Below are 7,867 nucleotides of genomic sequence, written 5' to 3' on the forward strand. Positions count from 1 at the left end.
GAGATCCTGGGGCGGGCGGGACGCGAGCGAGGGCGGGGACAGATCCGCCCCTGGCCGTGTCGCTGTCGCTGCCTGCAGCCCCGCCCGGCCTGCGCCTCCACTCCCAGTACCTCGCCAGACTCAGGTCGGTGGGTCGGGTTCTGCGGCTCCACCCAGCAGCTCCGCGTCTCCTCCCGCACCTCCTCCGCCCTACCCACAACCGCCCTGCCACTCCCAGCCCAGAGGGCGCAATGGTGAGACGGGAACCGTGTCCCTACCCACAGGGGACCCTACAAAACCACGCAGCGTGTTTTGCAAAATCCGAAAAGTGCTGAGCTAAGTCAAGAGTCGTTTTCACTTTTGCTTTTGGGAAAAGGTAGAGGGGTGGGAACCGGTAGATAGGTTTAAGAGGCGTTTTCAGGTGACCTCACGTGACGTTATAAAGAAGGCTCTCTAGTCTTTTTAGAGATAGAGTAATTGAGGCTGGCTGAGGTTAAAAAGACACCCCTAAGGCTACACAACAGTTTGGGGTTGCTACTGACTCACTTCCAGGCTCCTTAGGCCACGCTGGAAGTTTTCCAATGCTAATAAGACTATAACAGGAGAGGGGGGTTATAATCAGTCTCAACAACTTTCTCAGAAACCTTTCCCCCTGAGGGGGGGGGGTGGAATTGGAGGCAGGTTCTGATCTTCCCAACCGTTTAATTCTGAAGTCCTGGGTGGGCCAATGCCTGGAAAGAGGTGAGTAAACACTCCTGGGTTCTTGGCTTCCTAACCATTTCTCCTGTGAACTATCCCAGAAGCACACTCTCAGACTAAGCCACAGTTCCTGTTGTCCACCGAGCGCTTGTTCACCCTAAGTAAAAACCCAAACTTCCAGAATGACGTCAATCTGTTGTGATCTGTTTCCTCCAACCTTGGTCACACAGGCCTCCGACTCAAAGCCTTGCCACCAGGCCTTCAGCAGGGCTACCCTTCCCCCAGAGATCCCCCCCCCTTTTCTTGTACAGATATCTTCTTAATAAGGCCATTTCTGAGATCCATTTAGGCATCCTCTATCTTCCCTGCCTTAGTTTTCTTCCTGTCACTGTCTAATCTGCTTGTTTGTTTGTTCCACTCACATTCCTAAGCACTAGTTTCAAGACCGGAAGGGTTTTTATCGCGGAAACTGCGTGCAAACTGCTGTGTTCCCCGGCTAGAACCACCACTTGATGGATCGGCCAACCTCAGAACCACTGAGTCCCTCTGGACACCACAGTTTTCCTGGTTCCCATTCTTTCTGAAAGCTGGACCCAGGCTGAATGAATTTGTAAAATAAACGGCTCCCCGTGTTCTTGTCACTCAGGCCATCCTTCCGTGGAGCTCTGCCCACAAACTTACACAGGAAAGGATCATCTGGTCTCTCACCCAGCACAACCGCCTATGTTCGGGAAGAGCATGCTCATACATCCTGCACCCACGCATATATATCCCCACACAGGAACAGACACACACAAATCTTTTAAAGCTATTCTTTGGTATACACATAATTTTACTACTTATTAATGACAAAAACAAATTTAACTGCTACCTATGAGACAGATGTGCTTGTTGACTTTTACATAAAGAATTAAACCCCTGCCGAACATCTGATATGATAGGATGTAGGGTAGCTTCATCATTTTCCAGAGTTGATTGATATTTTGATTTTATAATTGTCAGGGCCAAGAATGCCACATTGCATCATGGCATTGGACAAAATGACAGGAATGTGTGTCTTGGGACACTTAAGCAATTGTTGAGGATTCTGTCCTAATCCCAATCTAACATTAATTGCACATTTTTTTATGAAACTCAAGTCAACCACTCAAACAGCAATTTATTATGATTTTATATTGTGTGTGTGTGTGTGTGTGTGTGTGTGTGTGTGTGTAATCATGTACATATCACAGCCTGTCTGTGGAGATCATAAGACAATTTATGGGAGTCCGTTCTCTCCTTCCCCTTGTAGATTTTGGGGTTCAAACTCAGTAGTCAGGTGTGGTGACAAAAGCCTAAATCCACCCAATGGATCCATCTTCCTGGCCCTTGGTTTTCGTTTTTGGAGAGAGGGTCTCACTGTATATCATGGCTAGCCTTGAATTTGCAGACATTTGCCTGCCTCTGCCCCTCAAGAACTGAGATTACAGGCAGAAGTCACCATACCTGGCTCTGCATAACCATGTTTCTATGTAAGAGTAACTGCATTCAATGCCCAATATTGAAAAAACAAGCAAACAGTAAGGCGCTAGTGCTTTATTTCTATGCAGAATGTGGTAGCATCAGCAAATGTCACCAATTTAGCAGTCTTGAATATACCGTGACCTAGTGAGAGGAGGCTGAAAAGCCACAGCTCCTGTGCTCCCCAAGGGCAGGGCAAGCCTCTTACTCACCCCAGGTTTCCTGCCAGCATGGATCTGCTGCACAGTAGGTGTCGAGGATATGTTTTCACTCCACACAGCTTTGTTTGTATGCAGATAGAGTGGGTGCACTAGCGAGATATCTGTGAGGGCTGTCCCCGTTTGCTTTGTTATTGTATGTCCCCAGTTGTTGGCTAGGTCTACAGAACAATGCCTACACAACGCCAATGCTTTCAACCTCTCGGGGCACTGATTCCAAAGGCATGATTTAAAAGAAGAAAAGTTCTATGCATACAGCTACTTATGGCAAAATGCTCGGGCCGGCGAATAACAAAAATGAGACTGTGTATTATGACCACATGATAAAATAGTATGCAACATGAAAATGCTAGCCCTGAAGACTACCAAGAAAGTGTCCTCAAACTCTAGGGAGTGGTGGTTCTAGAGCACTTACCCAGCGCACAGGAGATCTCATAGTCACGCCTCAAAAAAAGTTTAAAGTATGTGAAATGAATGGAATAAAATTATTTGTATACCCTGAGTTAAAAAAAAAAACCAAACCTGTATCTAGCTGGGAAAAAAAAAAACTATGAGAAAACCCAGAAGAAAACTTTGCATTAGGGAGAATTTTCAAAGCTGGTTCCCTGGAGTGGTGATGCAGTTTTCAGGATCAACCAAATGGCTCCAGCTCCCAGGATGTAGGACAAATGCTAGTCTTCCTCAGGATGAGGACTTACAATTTGATCTCCCCTTCCCTCCCTAAGCATCCACCGCTGAGCAAGAGGCACACATCAGAAAACATGGCTAGCTCTAAACTTGAGCCTTACCTGGGAAGCCATTACTTATTTATCCACAATTAACAGTTGCCTCACATCCTCATGAATATTAACCTTCATCAGGTGATGAAAGGAGACAGAGACAGAGGAGCACGGGACAGAAATCTCAAGGTCCAAATCAGGAGCAGAAGGAGACGGAGCACGAGCAAGGAACTCAGGACCGCGAGGGGTGCACCCACACACTGAGACAATGGGGATGTTCTATCGGGAACCCACCAAAGCCAGCTGGCCTGGGTCTGAAAAAGCATGGGATAAATCCGGACTAGCTGAACATAGAGGACAATGAGGAATACTGAGAACTCAAGAACAATTGCAGTGGGTTTTTGATCCTACTGCACATACTGGCTTTGGGGGAGCCTAGGCAGTTTGGATGCTCACCTTAGGAGACCTGGATAGAGGTGGGCGGTCCTTGGACTTCCCACAGGTCAGGGAACCCTGATTGCTCTTCGAGCAGATGAGGGAGGGTGACTTGATCAGGGGAGGGGGAGGGAAATGGGAGGCGGTTGCGGGGAGGAGGCAGAAATCCTTAATAAATAAATAAATTAAAAAAAAAACAGTTGCCTCAGACCGTTGTCTCCTGCCCCCAACACGGCCTCAAACAACCTCCGAACTTTAACCGCCTTGTTAATATAAAGCATTCCATAGAGTTTGTTGTCCTAAACACCCTTCAACAAGCATCTGGGTATTGGGACAAGAGGAGACTGCGGGAGGAATGGAATGAGGGGGAAGAGGAGGGCCAAAACACTGTGCCCCAGGAACCCGAGTGAGGAAGGGAGCACAGTGGATCTCCCCACCCAAGCAGATTGGGCGGCTAGCAGAGGTTGTCCATTCTGCAGCCCTGGCCTCTGCCGAACTGGCCACGCCCACACTCGGGCGTGGGACAACACTGAGTCAAAAGTCTCCGGGTAGACAGACAGAGGTTGTGTAGGGCTGTGCTTGGCTACAGTCTACGCATAGTCTCTTTCTCTCCACAAGTTCTGGACTGGCCCAGGGAACTTGGCTAAGGTCAGGCTTTGTGACTAAACCAGGATTGACCCCGGAGCTCCGCGACTGTTGCTTGATCCCCTCCAGCCGGGATGAGCACTTCCAGCCCAGAGGCGGGAGAAACGTATGGTCCGGGCTGGACCTGCGAGTCAACTCGGATACTAGCGAGGCCAGAGCAACCTGGGCAGCGACAGAACTCGTGGAAAGTCTGGACTTGGCTACGCACGGTGCCGGGTGCCCATATCTCCCTGACCCAATACAAGTGCCACTACCTGTCACGGGACTCAGTCAAATAACATCTGAGGGACTGAAACATAAATTCCGAGTCTTGCAAAACCAACACAACTTTGCCCACTGGTCCTAACCCGCGCGAGTCAACACTGCTCCTTGGTTTACGTGGCTTTTGCTGGTACCCCACCAGCCGCTTGTCCTTCAGCCCCGCTGCTGACAGGCTTAGTTGACAGACAAAAGGGTGCGGATTCCGCGGGAGACCGAGCTCCAGATTTGTCTTTTCACTTGCTTCCTGTTCTCCTTAGGACGGAATCTTGAAGTGGCCGTTCAGGATTGGGCACCTCTCAGATTTCAATTGCATAGAGCATGCTCCTGGCACTTCTAACCATAAGGATACCTGCGAACCAAACCTGACTGCCACATCTTCCGGGCTGGTGAGGGTGTGAGCCTGTGAATTGGAAGGTCAGAGGACAGTGGCCATTTATACCTAGGAGAGGAAGAATTAAGCAGCCAGCCCCAAGGGCTCTGAGTGTGCTGTCCGCCCGTCTTTTGGCCATCATCACACCCAGAGAGTTGTTTCATGAGGGAGAGAAAGGCGTGAGCCAAAAAGAAAGCAGGAAGGAAAAAAAGGAAGAAAAGAATGGAAGGAATTTAAGAAAAGATCACATTACTATTGTTCAGTCAAGTATGTGGTGGTACAAGCCTGTAATCCCAGCTGGTGAGAGATGAAGGCAGGAGGATTAGAAGTTCAAAACCAGTCTCCGATACATAATTCTAGGCTAGCCTACGCTACATAAGACCCTGTCTCAAAAAATTAAGCAAAAAGAAATCCCACAGTAAACAACAAAAGCACATTTTTCATATCTTGTGTAAGTATTTCTGTGGCCACAGACAAATATACACACATACATTTATTGTGAAATATTAGTTGAAGACATGTTACATTCATTTATGCTGTAGAATATTTGTTTAATAATGCAAAGATGTGTTGCATTTGTTTAACTTTGTGAAGCTGTGTTACTTTGCCTATCTTTATTTAGATTTTTTAGATTGATCTAATAAAGAGTTGAATAGCCAATGGCAAGGCAGGAGAAAAGATAGGCAGGGCTGTCAGGCAGAAAGAATAAACAGAAGGGGAAATCTGGGAAGAAAGATCTAGGAGGAAGAACAAGAAAAAAAGGAGAGGAGGACCCAGTTACATAGCAAACCATGAAGAAGTAAAGAAAGAAATATAGAATAGAGAGAGACAAAAGCCCAGAGGCAAAAGGTGGATAGAATAATTTAAGTTAAGAAAAGCTGTCTAGAAACAAGCCAGGCTAAGGCCAGGCATTCTTAAGAAAGAATAAGCCCCAGTGTATTTATTTGGGAGCTGGGTGATCCCCCCCACCAAAAGAGTAAAGATCAAAGAAAAAAAACAAAATAAAACAACCAACTACACATACATACATCCTTCGCATCTCTTTGTATCTAGAGAAATTCCAGAACTCTAAACATGGGACTTTATCAAACACGGAGCCACATGCTGACAGCCTCTCCAAGGAAGGGAAGATGCTTGGGGTCCGGGTTTCCCTTCAGGCTCTAGTCTAATGCTCAGGTAATAACAGCCCTCCTGCTGTAAAGCAGTGTCCTGAGCTGGAGCAGATGCTGGGTGCTCGGCATATGCCAATACACTTCACCAAGGTTAGGACCCAGGAATGGAGGGGCAGAGGAGCTACAGAGTCCAGAGGAGGCGAAAGGTTACTCAGAGCACCCAGGGTCCCAGATAACCCCTCAAGCCCTCTTGTAACAGAGGGGGAAATGACCAGATCTCCCTGTGCCACTGGCAGAAACACAGGAGCGGCTGTTAAGGAACTTTGGCTTTTGAAGGCTGCTAGGGCAGGGACATGTCCCCTGATAGCTTGTCTGTGTTCCAGTGAACAACCCTACATTTTGGGGCCCCACTGATTGAATCCATGGGTGCAGAAAAAGGACATGCGATGGAGGGGATGTGGCATGTGGTGTGTGTGGGAGGAGCTGGAGTGTTGGGCTGATTTGACAAAAATACACTGTGTATATGGATGAAGTCCCCAAATAATAATTTTGTTTTAAATATAAGCAAAAGCACCAGGTAATGATGATGCATGCCTTTAGTCCTGGTACTCGGTAAGGAGAAGCAGGCATATCTCTGTGAGTTCAAAGCCAGCATCCTGATTCTAGGACAGCCAGGGATACACAAAGAAACCCATATCAAACACACATACACACATACATACATGCACACATACATACATACACACATACATATGTACATATGTATGAGCAAAAGTATGGAATGGGAGAGATGGCTCAGTGGTTAAGATCACCTGTTGTTCTTCCAGATGGCTTGATTTCCAACACCCACATGGCAGCTCACAACCATCTGTAACTCCAGATCCAGGAGATCCAGCACCCTCTTCTGGACTCTGTCAACACTAAACACACATAGACATACATGCAAGCCAAACATACTTACACATAAAATAAAAATAAATCTAAAATTTAAAAAATTTGAATCTCTTAAAGTATAAGCAAAAGCAAACAAGCCATTCTAGGGAACAGACAGAATAAGCGAGGTCATAAACAAGAGGGGTCGGAAGGGTCTTCTCAAATGGCACTGCTGGAGCAGGCTAGATATTTCAGCAGGAGGGCTCCAAACGCCAGTGAGCCAATGGGCCATGCAGTGGGAACACGCAATGGCTTTCCTTTATTCTCTTCTCTGTGAATCCATTTTTCCCAGCCAAGTCCACTTCCTTTCAGTGTTGGCCTCTGCCGCTGGCCTGGTCTGGCCGTAGCTGATACTGAAGCTACCTATTTATAGAGTTTGAGGACAGACAGAGGACACTGGGGCAGTTTCCATGAGGTCAGGGCTCCTGGGAGTGGTTTCCAGTCTGCTGTGACCTACCTACTCTGTGGGTCTACCTTTTTTCTGTTCCTTCCAAACTCGGTTCCTTTGTGCCTGGCCACGTTCAGGGAGATCAGAGCCAGAGGCCAGCTGGCAGTGACAATATTGATCCCAGGTACTGAGGCCTATTTCCCTCGTGTGAACCACATCCAGGAAGGAGAGAAGCTCACCGTTGTTACTGAGCAATGTGCCCTTAAGGTTGTCTACTCTCACCCGCAGTCCTAGCCACTTAACCTTTAACACTTACCCACTGGCTAACCCAGTGCATTTATGAAGACCACAGGTAAGGAGAGAGGACTCAGACAGAGGTCTGGAGGTAAAGAGGACAGAAAAAAAAGGGATAAGGACTGTGAAGATAGTCCCGGCTAAACATCAGCTCCCTGAGAACACAGAATAAAGACAATTGTGCCGTGGCCATGCACGTGGCATAGGCTTGTGATTCCAACACGTGGAATGTGGAAACAAAAAGATTTAAAGGCCAGCCTGGGCTAGAAGAGCTTGAAAAAAAGGCGGGGGAGGCAAGGAAGAAGGGGGAAGAT

The sequence above is a fragment of the Microtus pennsylvanicus genome, chromosome 5 (genome assembly GCF_037038515.1).
Source record: "Microtus pennsylvanicus isolate mMicPen1 chromosome 5, mMicPen1.hap1, whole genome shotgun sequence".
NCBI classification, from domain to species: Eukaryota; Metazoa; Chordata; class Mammalia; order Rodentia; family Cricetidae; genus Microtus; species Microtus pennsylvanicus.